General features: G+C 48.4%; 1 protein-coding gene and 1 long non-coding RNA gene across 2 annotated transcripts in view; one reads left to right on the plus strand and one right to left on the minus strand.

Annotated features, from left to right (window-relative positions):
- Positions 1 to 16,024, plus strand: part of NECAB3 (N-terminal EF-hand calcium binding protein 3) — a 121,654-nt gene that overhangs the window by 56,201 nt on the left and 49,429 nt on the right. The window lies entirely within an intron of this gene.
- On the minus strand, positions 9,957 to 15,681 carry LOC109294650. Its single transcript, XR_002096596.1, has 2 exons — positions 15,476 to 15,681; positions 9,957 to 10,506 (listed from the first exon to the last, which is right to left on the minus strand). It is a non-coding gene; the product is annotated as an uncharacterized LOC109294650 (long non-coding RNA).

Genomic DNA, 16,024 nt, shown 5'->3' on the forward strand with positions numbered 1-16,024 from the left:
AAGTTGATGGAGAGGAGGTATAGATTGGACATCCGCAAAAACTACTTCACAGTTAGGGCGGCTAGGAGCTGGAACCAACTTCCAAGGGAAGTGGTGCTGGCCCCTACCCTGGGGGTCTTTAAGAAGAGGCTGGATGCCTACCTGGCTGGAGTCATTTGAGTCCTGTTTTTGTTTTGGGGTTTTGTTGCTCTCCCGCCTTGGCGGGGGGGCGGGCTAGAAGATCTACTAGGTCCCTTCCGACCCTAAATCTATGAAACTATGAAACTATAAGATTACTGAAAAGGAAGAAGTGGTCTCAAGGCCATGAGTATGGGGTTCACACATTCTAGTGAACATGAACGCCATGTGCCTCCAGAGGCTGGAGGGCATGGCAAGCTCCCACAGGCAGTGGCGGCGGTGGTGTCAGCAGTGGGGGCATGGCGGTGGCAAGCAGCGAGCTTCCACAGGTGGCCACGATGGTGTTGGTGGCGAGGGAGGGGTGAGTGGGGGCAAGTGCCAACCACCAGTTGGCGACCACCCACAGACACTGCCAGTGGTGGCAGCCAGTGGCAATCGAGAACTGCCTGCAGATGCTGCCAGTGGGGTCGGCGGCAAGGGGGTTAAGGGTGGTGAGCGGCAACTGTCCACGGGTGCTGGCAGCAGTGTCAGTGGTGCTTTTTAAAGGGGGTGCACCACCAAGCTCAGGGGGTGCATGTGCACCTGCATGCACCCACTATGCATTGCCAATGCTAGTGAACCTGGCTTTAAGGCCCAGGCTACTGTCCAAACAGTGGGACATGCTGGAATCCCCTTTGGTCTTCTAAGGAAGTTAGCTTTCAGGACCAGGAAGGCAAAGGAGCATGGGAGCTATAGTTCCTCGTAGCAGACACGACAGCAACCCTAGCTTAGAGCAAAGTACCCTAGGGAACAAAGGAGAGAGACATAAAAAGTTGGGCATCTCCAGAGATAAAGAAGGTCGTAGGTTTTGGCTTATACAATGATGTTCCTTTGTACAACCTCTGAGGTAAGCACCCCTGTATAACTTCCCAGGCTGATTTAGTATTCTGGACAAACTAGAATAAAGCCCAACGGAGGGGTAATTTTTGGTTTTATGTATAAATTCCAGAGCTGTGCCTCTCATTTGTAGTTCTGACTGGTCTGTGCCCAGTAACAGGGAGGCTGTCTAGAAGTAGGCATCTCCATGGGTCCTGCATACCACATGGAGACTAAGAATATGCTGACTAGGAAAGTGCCATCCCGGCAGCTGGAGGGAGGGGCCAAATATCCTGGGAAGCTCCATGCAGAGTGAGTGTCAGAGAGGGTGGGCCTGCCATATGCCAGCTAGGGGTTTTCTGAACTTAGCCATTCTAGCACAAAGGTCTATCTGCAGGGAGAAATCACTTCCACCCAGAGGAACGCACCATGGCAGGGAAGTGGAGCTTTAGGGTATGGGTCTACTCTGCCTTTGTTGGCCCAACTGCCTGCTGAGCAGCTGTGAGTGGTCAGATCTTATATCTCAGTGCTGTGCTTCATTTTGCTCAGGAGGCCATCTAAAGATACACTTATTATCTAAAAGTATTATCTGCTTGGCTGGGATGCTGAAAACCTGGGTTACATTGTAAATTGTGTCCCTGGCACACTGTGTGACCTCAGGCTAGTCACTTTCCTTCTCTGTGCATTAGTGTCTCCATTTGTAAACTTCAGATATTGATTCTATCTCCCTTTATAAACTGTGAAGAAATCTACAGACCGAAAATAATCCTCAAATTCCTACTTATCCTGTGCCTACTTTTGCAAATTGCTGTGGCATGTCCCAGTTCATAATATTGGTATCTCAATCGGAAGCAAGAGGGGGAATTCTGTACTGACCCTCTCCCGTCCCAGTTCAGCTCCCTGCAGAAGGGAAGGGAGGGGTATTCTAGTGCCCCCTGCTTCTAGCCTGAGTCACTGTAGAAATGTGCCTGGATTTCCTCAGTTCAGAGGGAATGTCTGTCCAGTTTCAAATCAGTTCAGCCTAGCCAAGTTAAACTAACCTGCAAAGATTGAGTTGATTCAGACTTTTAAATGTCTGTCCCTAGCCAGGAAGACAGGGACCTTAGCAATTAAATGCAGTCCAGGGAATACAAATGATGTAGCTACCAAAGAACGATGGTGACTGAAATATGTAAGATGCCCTTATTAAGATCTGAGAGGATGGAAGCCCTAAGGGTCAGCTGCTAACACACCAAAACACATGTGAGGATGGTAGTGAAGTGGTATCTTTCAACTGCCTCATTGTCTCTTGGAGAGTGTAGGCATCATTCTCCACCAAAACTAGTGTAAATCAGGAGTAACTCTACTGACATTGGAGTTACAAGTGTTATAAAACTGATATGAAGGAGACCAGAATAAAACCCAGAAGGTTGCAGTGCCAGTTCCCATTAACTTTATCAAACATAACCAATCACCCTTCTCAGAATCCCTATGGAAAGCTCAGTGCTGTCAATTTATCCTCACACCCTGGTGGGAGCCAGTCCTACAGCCATCATATTCATCACAGGAGCTCCCAGAGCACCTGCCTTCCATACTTTTCAGGCCTTGGGTACCCCTGGCATTTTTGTTCACTTGCCCTCCAGAGACACAGAAGTCACCAATTAAACCAGATCTGAAAATTGAAAGGAAGGGAAGTTGGTTTGCAGCTGTGATACTGTAGAAGGCCCTGTTATTTTAGAGAGAAGGTCACTGTTGGAGAGAAACATTCAGCTCTTATGCAGGAGAAGCATTAATAGGCTGAGGCTGCAAGGGCTGTGGGCCTGCCCCAGCAGGAGTCTCAGTAGGCAGTGGAAGAGAAGAGAATGCATCTCATTAAGCAGGACCATACGGTTGTAAAGTGTTGTAAAGGCTGCTTGCTATTTGAAAAGCTCTCTATGCAGATAGGGGGGCAAAGACATTTGGATTCTGGAGCAATTCCATCCCTGAAACAAAACAGACTGTTCCCAACAATACAGAAGATGAATAATGTATCCTTTCCAATGGGCTCCAGTTGGGAGCCAGTAAATTAGTATTCTCTACCTTTCTTTCTCAGATGGTCCTAGAGAGGGCCTGTGTGTAATTTGTTCCAGACGGCTTTTGCAGTAAATAGAAGAGCATGTCTGAGTTTGTGGGAGTTAAGCAAATACAAAAGAATGTTGCTGGTTATTTTAGTGTAAAAAGCCTCAGCTAGAGTGAAGAATTTAGTGCACAGATGGAGCCACTCCAGAAATCCCAAACCCAGGGGTATTTCCCTCAACCTAGTGCTGTAGGACTTGGCAAGAATGAATTCTTTATTTTGATTTTCTTATCACCGGGGTAAAAGGAGATTGCAGCAGCAGGGGGAGCTCTCGCCACGCCAACTAAGAGAGAGAAAAGGGAGCACGGTGCATCCTAGTGTGGTAGCTGTTGAGGAGCTCTGCTTACTCCAGCCAGGGCACACTTCTCTGTCAATAGAAGAGAGGAAACTGAGCCCCTCCTCCTTCCCTATTACTGTCACCCCATCTCATAAGCAGATGTGTTCAGTGCAAGAAGAAAGAGAGGGCATAGCATGTTACCATGCTAAAATTATGCCAAAGGTTTTCAAAGCCCCCTAAAGGTTTTGGATTAAATTGAATGGGAATTGTGTATCCAAATGCCTCTGGTGCCATGGACATGCATCAAGGCTGGACACATAACAAGTTGACAGTATTGCAACTTATATTTGTATAGCAGTGCATATTACCCCCATGTCTGGAACAGACAGACAGCCTACTCTCCTAGGATGTCTAATAGCACCTTCTGCAACAGCTTTGGCCAGGAGTGAGGAAGACTTATAAAATGCCAAATTATATTCTAAAAAGTGAACATCTAAAACATTCATTAATTTGATTTCAAAAAATATTTTTTTCCTTGTTTACATGCATTTGTGTAGTGTTCATAGAAGTAATTGCAAAATAGCTTAAAATGAAGTCTTACGCTTGTATATTGTGGGGAAGTACAGGTTTGTGGGGGGCTGTGGGTGTGTAGGTATGTGGGGTGAGGGAACATGTGGGTGTGTGTGTGGATATGTGGAGCGTGGATGGGTATGGAGTTTGTGGGGACCTGTGCATACGTGACACGTAAGGGGGGCACAAGTAGGCATGTGCCCCCCCCTGAAATTGGCCGCTGCTGAAGCCGCCACTGGCTTATGCAAGCGGTTGCCGCACCCCCTCGCTGCCAATGCGGCCACTGGCAGCTGTGGGCAGTCCCCGCCCGCTGCCACCGCAAGTGCAGATGGCAGCTGTGGGCGGTCACTGCCTGCTGCTCATCACCCCCACCTCGCCACCAACACCGCCGCAGCTGTCTGCAGGCAGTCCCTGCTCAGCCCGCCCTTCCCACCAATGTCACCTCAGCCGCCTGCAGGCGGTCCCCACTCACCGCTGCCATGCCCCACTGACACCACCACCACCACCTGCAGGTGGCTGCCATGCCTCCCAGCCTTATGAGGCACTCATCGTTCATGGGGCTGTGTGGGGGAAGGGTGGCTGGGGTTTGTGAGGGGGTGTGGATCTGCAAGTATGGCATTGCAAGGGGGTATATGGGTGCATGGGTATGGTGTGGTATGCATGTGGGACTCACCCTACAAACACAAACACACATACACACACATACTCTGCCCCTGCCTACACACATGCACACACACTGCCCTTGTCTACACACACACTCTCTGCCTCTGTCTGCTCATGTGCACACACACACCCATACTAGTGTGGCCCTGTGCTCCCCAGCCAGGCTTTGCAGCTGGGAGCCACATAGCTGGGAGCCATGCTGGAGCACGGCGGGGACAGGAAGCAAGGAAATGGCTGGGAGTGGATGGACCTGAGCTCCTGCCTCCTGCTGCTGGCTGCCCCCAAGTCCTACTTCCCCTGGCTCCTATCATCTTTGACAGGCAGCCAGGAGAGATAAATGTTTTCTAAATGTTTTAGGGGTCCAGCAAGCTGGATAGAATGGCCTGGCCGGATGCGGCTGCAGACCATATTTTGCCTGCCCCTGCCTTAGAATGATGCTAGGTACCATGTATCTGCTGCTGTGCTATATTACTCCCACTGAAGACTCTCTCCCTGACTTTAGCTTGCAGGTAGGTGGTTGCTTACTTGGACCCCTGCCCTGGGACTCCAAATTCAAAAACCTCTAGTACTGAGAGAGATCACTGTGGTTTTGCATTCACTTTTCATGTTTCTGGCTTATCTGCAGACACATGGGAAGACGCTAGTTGGCATGAATGACACTGGGGGCTAGGGGGGCACAACAGCGGCAGGAGTGCCGCAGGAGTAAGCAGGGAGCTCCCTCAGACATCGCCGGTGCTGGTGGTGGTGGGGACAGAGTGGCGAGTGCCAACCAGGGGGCGGAGACCACCTGCAGACGCTGCCAACAGCGGCAGCAGTGGCCAGCAAGGATCACTGACTGGCTGCAGACAGTGGTGGCGGGGGAAGAGGAATGGCGAGCAGCATGTGTCGACAGCGCCTTTTTGTAGTGGGTGCACCACCACACTCAGAGGGCTCATGTGCACCTGTTTGCACCTCCTACATGTCACCCCTGTTGGTTAGCAACCATTGAACCTTACCCACCTTAAAGGCCTTTTGTTTATCAAAACCTACAGGTTTCACAGCTGTGATGAGTTCATGAAGCCTAAGCTTTTTGGTGATAACAGGTCTTCTTGTTCTGTAGGTTTTTGTTGTGTGGATGTAAGAGGTGTAGTTTGTATCCTCTTGTCCTTCCACATCCATGGTTGCTTTCCAGTGACATGGTTTCTCAAAGAATATCAGATAAATAATGAGTTTCACTTGAGGCATAGACAAAATTACACCTACAGTAGTGTTGGCCTGACTAAATGGTCTCCCAATGACTTGGGAAGTAAGAAGGTAGCTTAAATACAACAGAGAAGCTGTCACACCTATCCCTCAGGTTTGAGATGAAAGTTAGCTCTCTGCGGATACTACTAGTTCAGAACTTACAAAACTATGAGTTGGCCTCAGTTAATGCCCGTGTTATTGTGGGTTTTTGTCTCTGGGCAGAAATATTTCCTGCTCTGTATAGTCAGGACTGCTTGGTAAATTTGGGCAGCCATACTCAATTAAGCAGTTAAATCATAAAGCCTTCTTCACTTCTGTGACAGATGGTGTCTAGACTGTCATATACGAGCTGCATCTATTATCTACTCTAAATATTGAATGCCAGTAGTTGTAATACTAGCTGTTGCAAAGCAAAGCTTTGCGACACTTTTATATCTATATGGCAAGCTGCAAGGGGGGGAGGGAATCTTTTGATGAGGCTATGATTCTACAACTGCCTATATGTGAATTACACTTTCTGTATATGTTGAGGATGATCCGTGGGGCCAAGTTCAGAACACAAGAGCGTGTGAACTGCAGAGTTGGCTTTATGCCACCCTCATGTGACCAAACCTTAAGGAAACTCCATTTTCAGACCTCAGTATAGTTTACAGCTGCCACAAGGTTCAGGTAGGTCTTAAATGGGGCATGAGCTTTGTGCTACCTTCTACAGAAGGGTCATTTTTGTCCTTTATGTGGAGTATCAGTAAGAAGCAAGGGCTCAGTTGGCAAAAGAGCTCCTGCTTTTCCCTTCAGCAAGTGGTGCCAGGGAGCACTGGTAACTGCAGAAGGGCTGTGGAAGGCTGTATGTTCGTTCTGAGTGGGGAGCAGCTGTAGCAATGTGAGGAGACTAGGTAATCCTCCTTATACCTCACTCTTGCCTTGTGACAGCAGCTGCTCTTCAACCAGAACAGAGGAGGAAGGCAGGAGGCAGTGCTGGAAAAGAGAACATAATGCCAACTGGAAGGTGATAATTGCCCTTGAATTAGTCCAGTGGAGTCCTTGTATAAGAGAGTAAAACACCATGGCGGGCCTGATTTTACAAGCCTTAGTCACACTGAGTGTTGGGGTGTAGTGGCATAGAATTCTGCTCTAGCTTCAGACATAGGACCCTAGGCTCATACCAAAGGCATCCCCTGGCAACCCAGCTGCAAATGGGCACCTGGTCATTCAGGATGGGGAATCCAGGGTGTCTGGGCATGATGCTGGCCACATAGCTGTCTTGTGTGGTGATAGCTACAGAAACTCCCATGCCTAAACCATGTTGGTCCAATGCATCATTTGGCTTGAGTGGACCCTTGATTCACTTTGGGTGTGCCTACATGAGACACTACAATGCTATAACAATGAGCTATGGCAGTGTAGGGTTGGAAACAACCCGTGCGCTGCTGGAACTGTGCAGTACCGGCAGCTAAAGCAGTACTAAATGACTACACAGTACCAACAGCACAGCCAGGAGTGACCAGGAACAATGGCCACAAGCTAGCAGAGGGTAGATTTAGGTTAGACATCAGAAGGCACTATTTCACGGTCAAGGCAGCTAGGGTCTGGAACCAACTTCCAAGGGAGGTGGTGCAGGCTCCTACCCTGGGGGTATTTAAGAAGAGGTTAGATGAACACCTTGCTGGGGTCGTTTGACCCCAGTACTCTTTCCTGCCATGGCAGGGGGTCGGACTAGATCTTCTCAGGTCCCTTCCGACCCGAGAAACTATGAAACTATGAAACTGTGTAGTCAGGGGCACATGTACCCTTTGAGTAGCATTTCTGTATTATAATCCACAGACACAGTACAGAAAGGGGCCCAAGATTTTATAGGAAGTCAGTGGCAGAGCTGAAGACCGAACTATATTCATGTTGCCTCCTAGCCTTTGGTTGCCAACCTGGGGAGACCATTAGCCTGTGATAAAGTTCCTAAACCTACTGGCCTATTATGTGAACCATGCACAGACTTGGCAATTGATTTAAAAGTCAAGCTAGAGATTCCATCAGAGCTTACCGTTGCACTGGCTAGGGCTAAGCAAGCACTCCAGTATTAGACTAAAGAGAGACTGCATTCCCATTACACATCACACCTGCGCTCTCCTCCTTGGACAGTTGTTTGTGTGACACTGTTGGAAATGGAATTGTTGAAAGAGTTATAGTCAAGTGTTTCCTTTAAGACTTGTGACATTGAAGATCTTCAGCTTTTCCCCATATCAAGAGGAGACACAATAGGAATTGGAAGCATTCAACCTTAATAATACTGATAACATCATTGGACTCTATTCTGGACACAGGCTTATTGAAGAGCAAATTCACAGGGCCCAGTGGGGGGTGAAATCTGACAGGCTTCTGATATTTTCTGTGATTCATTTCCCCTCTCATCTGAACGACCTGGAGTTCACATCCGAGTGGGAAGCCAGAGACATGAATGGGCTAACTGTCTCTTGATGCTTCATTTCCTTCCTCGTTCTGATTAAGTGGTATTTGAACACTGGGAGTTCTGGCTGTAATTTAAATTGAGGCTCAGAAGGAACAGGGGAATGCAAGGGCAGATGGGGAAAGCAAAAGATACTCTGTATCCACTAGTTTCCCTATTTCTCCCAGGAGCATACCCCAGCTGCTCATGGGGCAGAACTGGTGCCTCCCAATCTGATGTTACCATGGAGATATCACTTGGGCTCCATTCTGTAAGTCCTTGCTCATTTTAAATAACACATACTTTGGTGAGCAGCCCCACTAGAGTAGGTGCTGCCCAGTGCAAGCAGCCTTATATGGGCAATGTCCTGTACCAAGTAGGGTGCAGATGGGGAAAGCTATTAAAAGATTTCTGACTGGATTGAGCAGAGGGGCCCAAGAGAAAACAAGGGGAATGGAAGGGTTTTGAGGAGTGAGAAGGAACAAAAGGGAAAAGAAGAACCACAGATGGAGGCAATAAGAGGGACATTAAGGGGAGGGAGCAGAGAAGACTGACAGTGCAGATGAAGAAGAAGAGAGGAAAAGATGGAGCAAAGAGGTGGAGAGGGTATAGGAAATTATAGAAATGGAAAAATGTGTTAGAGTGGAGGAGGGGAGAAGAGAAAGCAGAGAATAAAAAGCCAGGGAATTAATATGTAACCACTTAGTCTGGCCACAAACACTGGCTCTAGCAAAGCTAATGCAGGCTTTGGGAACACTGAGGTGTCAGAATCTTCTCACATAAGATATGACGATTCTGAGCTTCATCCCTGGGGATGTCGGCCAGCCGTGAGGAGCTCTGACCTTTCAGGACTCATGTGAAGTCTAGTGGGAATATTATAGAGGCATAAAGGTTAATAAAAAAAAGGAGATAGATTAGAAAAATCTCACTGATGAGGATGCAGAGTCTCCTCAGGAAAAGCTGCCTGGAGGGGGCAGGGACGTGATAGGATTTTTTTGCACTTCTGAAGGACTGTTATAGAAAAAATATTTGCACAGTTCAGTAAATTAGCATGAAGAAAACTCTTCAAATTACTGTGAAGGCCTTCTTTGAACTGCTCCTTGAAAGCACATTTCTGTCTGCCCTTCTCCATTGAATATCTTGACATCATGAGGCCACTGACTGACAATGTTGAGACATGTGCTTGCCCAGTAGTTACCTTACCAAGTGATCAAATGCAGAAGGTAGGTAATTGCCAGTGCAGGTGTCTAATTAGCCATGGGAAGGTGACCTTACTCTATTTGCTTATGCATTCCTTATGCAAATTAGGCAAAACTGGGTGTACATTTTGTGTACACATCATCCTTACATTGTCTTAAAATCAAGCTGTGACGCATGTGTAGGGTTCTACAGGGACTTGTTGTGGATAGCAGAGGCCATGTACATGAGTATAGGACAGATATTCATACCCATGTAAAGATGCTTCATACAAATGCCAGTGTCCTATACAAAAATGCTTTGCATGAACAAACAGAATTTAGCTTTGCCTGATTTTGCAAAGGCATTTCATATGTGTTTAAAAATGTATTGTTTTGAGGAAACTTGTGCATTGCAAATGTTGAATGTCATGTGGGAAGAGCCATATACCATAACAACCTCCTTCCTAAAGGTGGTCTTTCTGATCCCAGCGTGTTTTTTGTCTCCTGGTCTTGAAAGAATTTCACAGGGAAAGACCAAACTGATTAATAACATTTTATTGGGTGGACATATGTATAGCGTAGGTGTGTTGAAGATCTTTCCAGAAAAAACAGCATAGATTATATTTCTTGTAGAAGTAAGTTTCTAAATAATAAATGCTCTTCAAATCACAGCCATGCATTTAAAGTGTTCATCTTCCTTCTGGTTTGGCCCCACAGAGCCCCATTAGTGGTGATAGTGTTTCTCTCTCTGACGCTGGACAGGGAGATCCTTTCCAAGTAGCAGGGAGTACAGCATGTACCAGAGAGGAGGCTCCCCTATTAGGCTGTCCAGCAAACAGCCTTCATCCAGTTCAAAGACCATAACTCCTAACAGCAAGATGGAGCTCAGGGTCTTCCTTATGTTGTGACATCTCTGCTTTTCCTTCTCCTTGTCTTCTCTTTCTGCCCCCCATGCGTGTGAGAGTGGATCTGGTGGTAAGCCTGGATCATCTGCCAGGTGGGAATTTCCCATCTCTGGACTGTGGCTGTGACTGGGAGGTGGCACAGTCCTGGGGGGTTGGTTTCCTGATTGGGTCTATTCAGTACTGGCCTGGAAAGTTAAAACAAAATTTCTATAACCTCACAGTGCTGGCTTGAAGGCGGGGCAGGTAGAAGCCCCAGAAGTAGGCTATACTCAAGAGGCCAGTGGTAAGCTCCCAAAGCAAATGGAAGATATGATTTTACTCCAATGACAAATGAATATTTGGGGTGATTTTGCTGTGACAGCATGAGTGTGTATGCAGTAATGTGTTATGTGTCTATGAGATGTCAACTGTCTGACTGTTATGTGTATTTTCTTCTCCTGTCTCATTAACATATTAATATCTTTTGTTGATGTTTGTAAGAGCCTTGGCTCATGGACTGAGGGCTAGAATCCCAGAGGGAATTTGGGTGTCACAACTCTGAGCATTAACCCCCGCCTAAATTTTAGATGCATTGAGGAGTTTCCAACATCTATATTATCCTCTAGGTCTCCTCATAACATGTGGAAAAAGTTAGGTACCTAAACGTGGGACCTATAAAAGAAGCACAGTGAATGGGGAGCTGCTAAAGGCAGCCAGTAGGAACTGCTGAGGACAGGCATAAACCCAACCCCTCCTTGGGACTGAGGCTAGATGAAATAAAACACTTTGGTGCCTACACACAAAGTACCAATGCTGCATTGCCTAACTTGCAGGCATCTGGTTCCAAAGTGAAATTGCAAGCCCAGAGTTAAGTGACCTGGGACAGAGTGTGAGGAGAGGCAGGTGCCTTAGAAGGGTAATCCAAAATATCTTGCATGCTAAGAAGAGACGTGCCTAGAGCTAGCCAATAGGAAATGATGAGATTAAGGTTAAGATTAAACATTAGAGTTAGCAGGTAATAATTCCAAGAAATGTTAGTTTGTGTTAAGGTTATCAAGTGCTAATGATGAGTCACACATTGGGGTTAATAGCCACTCTACTGTGCACTTCTTAGTCCTACCACTAGAGGGCTGGCAAGCAGGGTCATGGCTAGGGGCTGCAAGTCTGTTCCATGCCTGCTCTGCTCACTGGATCTTTAGTCGCAGTATAGGCCAGGGGCCCCCTGCATCATTTGGATCACCTCCTCTGGTTCCCAATTCACCCTGCTATCCAATCAACTCCCAGTTACTCCTTCAACTCCCTGATCAGCACTTCCACCCATGGATCTGCCAACCCAATCAACTTGTAAGCAGTGGCAGAGGCATCAGCTCAGGGGGTGGGGGGAGGGTTCCCCTCCCCCTCCTGTTCCCAGGCTCTCTGCACCCTATGTTGCCCCTATACACCCATATCCAACCCCTGCAGGGTTCAGGTGAACACACAGAACTTAAGTTCAAGCTTGGTAGCACAGCTCAAAGATAATCCTTGCCCAAGTGGTGTCACTTTTAAAAATGCCTAAAGGTCACTTAGCACTTCTTAACAATCCTTAATATGTGATCATTCAAGTTTTAAGTGATCTTAACCTGGCCTAATTTTAAGGTACAATCTTACCTTAAATTTGTTTGTGCTTCAAAGGTTAGAAGGCTGTTGAGCAGGAATTTGAGGATTGCAATTTGGATTTATCCCCCGAAGTCCACTTAAATCATGGTGAAGGTACCAAAAACCATTTTGTGTAGGCATCTCCCTCCACTCAGGGCTCAGAGCCCTAACTCTTCTAGAGTTAGGTGCTGAAGCTCTTTTTCCCAGAAACAAAGGAGTGGTCCTCCTGAAAAGATGACTCGTGGGGAACGTGTCACTATGCAGTGCCATAAAAGGAGGCACCACATTTGTGCTTTAGCAACACCTAATGAATGGGATGGGCAGAGAAGCTCTTACTTTGTGGATCAGTATTACATATAAGGCTAGCTTATATGTGAGACAGGTGTTGAGTTGTTCAGTCCTGTCAAGACTAGAGTACTAGTGGACACATATAAAGACAAAATATTTTGCATTAGGTAATTTTAATGTCAAGTATTTAGCTTTCAAGGGAATTTAGGAACTTGCAGTGCTAGGGTTAGACAAGCAGGTGTTCTGAAGATCTACACTTTAGACTTTTTCAACAAAAGCAGCCATTAAGCACCTAAGTCCTGCTAAAGTCTCTTCACATATGTCTCTTCACAACAGCAGTGTTGCCCAGCTGGGGCATCCCTAAACATGCCCTACCTACCCATTCCTGCTCATATTCTCCAAACCCAGAAATGCACCTCTGAGGCTTCTCTGAGACCTATCACTGTGGCTGTTCTGCATCTCTGGCATGTTTAAGAGTGGCCTGTGGGGATGATTCCAGAGTGGGCTTGCTGGTGGCATTTCCAGCTTTGAAGCACGCAGGCAGGATGTGCTTGGGAACATTGCTCTGGGGCATGCTGCTGCCAAGTTACAGACATCTCCATTGTAAATCTAGCCCCTTGTCCTGCAAAACGATTACTCTATATAAGAAGGCTTGTCAAAATTCGATTTTTATTGATTAGTATTGATTTTGTCTGATACTCACAGACTGATGGAAAATATTTCCATTGGTAATCATTGAAAGAGGAGGTAAGCAAAAAGCATCTGGGATGCCAGTTAGGAAATCCAGGACAAGTGGTACTAACTATGACTGAGGTCCTCACTGCAGGACCTACATGAAGCAGGGGGTGGACAGAGGCCAGGGCTGTGCCCCAGCAGCAGAGAAAGCCCTGGCTCCCAGCCAGCCCTATGGGGTTGGAGGAAACAAAGGGGCCCAGGGCTGCCCCTCTGGCACTTCTCCAGGCCGGCAGAGGATGAGCCAGGCCCTGAATGAGCATGCAGGTGAAACCTGTCCACTACAGCAGGGGCTCACTGGGAGGTAGAGGCAGATTAAAATTTATTGGGGCCCTGGGAAACACTAAATTAGGGGCCCCCTCTAGAGGTGCACTGATATTTAGGTTGCATATCGGATTGGCACTGATAAAAGGAAAATTTATCGACTATCTGCTTTTTTTGGCCAGTGTAGCCAATTAATGTCACCAGTAAATGCCCCATGCACACAGCCAAGAATGCAGATGGGCAGCTTGGAGAGCAGTGCCCTGCCAGTAAGTCTGTGGGGGGAAGAGGCATGGGGAGAGGGAAGGGGTGTGGTGGAGGCGGGGCAGTCAGAGGCAGAGGCAAGTGCTGTCCAGCCAAGGCAGTGAATAGGACCCCAGGGCTGGGAGCGGGATGGAGCTGCGGGCAGCTCGTCCAGGGTGCATGGGGAGGGTAGGGAAAGGGGGCACAGGGAGGTGGGGGGCGGCTCCCTGCCACTGTGCACACCTCCAGCAAAGGCATGGGGGGCATGTGCCCCCTGATTTTTGTGCAGGGTGAGGGGAAGCTGCCTGCTGTGGGTTTGGGATCAGGAGCTGTGCCAGCCTGTTCCCAGTGTGTGTGTGGGAGGGGGGGTAGGTTGGGCTGGAGCTGCACTTGGGGCAGGCTCATTTGTGCAGGGTGGGTGATTGCAGCATTGGGAGAGATGGCTATGGGGGAGCTATGAGGAATTTTGGGGTGGCTATAGCCCCAACCAAGCCCTCCATAATCGCCATCCCTGCTCAGGGCACTCTGGTCTGCTGCCTTTTCCTCAGGAGTCCTGTGGAGTGCCGTGAGCAGTGGTGGCACTGTGTGGGGGGGGCTTGAGGGGCAGATATACCCACCCCAAAATTCCCGGTAGTACCCCCATAGCCACCCCTTCCAGCACCACCACTGCCCACCCTGCACAGCTAAGCCTACCCCACCCCTGCCCACTCTGAGCGCAGCCCCAACCCAGCCCCCACACTGGGAAGAGCCCAGCACAGCCCTAGGCCCCAAGCCCACAGCAGGCAGCCCACCCTTGCCCCATGCACAAATCGGGGGGGGGGGGCATATGCCCCCCCATGCCTCCCCCAGGGGTGCATGCAGCAGTGGGAAGCCACCTCTCCCACCCCCGTGCCTCCTCTCCCTACCCCCCATACCCCCTGGACAAGCCACCTGTGGCTCCATCCTGCTCCCAGCCCCAGGGTTCTGTTCACCATCCTGGCTGGGCAGTATCTGCCCCTGCCCCACTCACTCTCTCACCATGGGGGCCTCAATCTGACTCCCTGCCCCGATGCTTCTTCCTCCTCACAGACCTACCTGCAGGGCAGTGACTGCCATGTGTGCGACTGCACTCTTAATTTTGCAGGTTCCCTTGCATGCCCCCTGCCGCTGATTGGTGGAGGGGCCATGCTTGCAGTTTGCTCCTCAGCCAGGAAGCAAAAGCCATGGTTTTAAGTCTGGCACCATATTTTGTCTTCATAGTTTCATAGTAGCTAGGGTCAGGAGGGACCTGCACAGATCATCTAGCCTGACCCCCTGCCACAGGCAGGAATGAATGCTGGGTTCTTCCCGCTGCTGATTGGCTGAGGGGCCCCAGCAGCCCTGCTGCCCATCAGCAAGGAGACAAAAATGGAGTCAGGCTTAAAACTGCGGCTTTCACGTCCTTGGCGATGAGCAATGAACCACAAGCAAGCAGGGCCTCTGGTTGGCAGGGGCCCCGCTGGCCTGTGCATTAATCCACCTGTGCTGGCAGGAGGCAGCAGAAGGGCCTCACCCACTCAGGGGCTGCTCCAGCAGTGGCCACACTCGCGGCCAAGTGTCCCTGGAGAGAGACACACATGCAGACATGTACATATGCACACACACATGCAAGTGCAGATGCATACAGACACATGGGCCAAACACCTGCAGAGCCATGGCTGGCAGCACCGAGGTCCCAGCTGCCAATAGCCTTCCCCCCCACCCCCCCCCCACAGCCTAACTAGCATGGCACCCAGCTCCTGCAGCAGCTGCTTGAGCCACTGCCAATGGAACTGTAAGCAGGCAGTGCAGCCAGGGATGCCTGCATTCCCCTAAAAATTAATATTGATAAAAAGCAAAATGAATGCTTAAAAATAACTATCGATTTTTAGTTATGAAAATTTTTAAAAATTAAAAAACAAATTCTGTCAAGCCTATATGTAAGTAACAACAAGTGGTAAGAATGAGTAAGAGTGGCCCTGCCCCATTAATTACAATGCATCCGCAGCTACTACTTACAAAATTATTGTTGGTATTACAGTGATAATCAAGTGTTCTCCTCCTCCACAGTCTTTTCCTTCCACTGATGTTTGGAAATTCTGACTGTTTCTTTAGAAATAAACCCGTATTCTGGGGTTTCCTCAAGATAGTCGTTTTACTTCCTTGGAATATGATCAGGATAATGCTGCTGCCTTGCCCTTCTTGGGAAGTCAGCTCCTTGCTGCCCTTTCTGTGGCTGCTGTATTAGCCACCAAGGGCATATTGTGATGTCACTACATTGGAACATTACAAGAAGCATGGCAGACTGGGTAGCCATGAGGTCCCATAGCCAGTGACCCTGACACTTGCCCTTAGATGTTCTTCCTAGGCACTGAAGAGAGGAATGTGAAGAATTGGAGTGGAATTAAGCTACCCAAAGTGATATAGCTTTGCCCAGACTAGATTTCACTTGGCAGATCTGAATTAAGTTCAAGGCCGTCAGTAAGCTGTTAGTGAGAGACAAAATTTTGCTGCATGCTTTCCCCTCCAGGAAGATATATCAGCAAAAAAAAAAAAAAAAAAAAAAAA

Source organism: Gavialis gangeticus, unplaced genomic scaffold (genome assembly GCF_001723915.1).
Source record: "Gavialis gangeticus isolate Ggan-Ray unplaced genomic scaffold, GavGan_comp1, whole genome shotgun sequence".
Classification (NCBI taxonomy): Eukaryota; Metazoa; Chordata; order Crocodylia; family Gavialidae; genus Gavialis; species Gavialis gangeticus.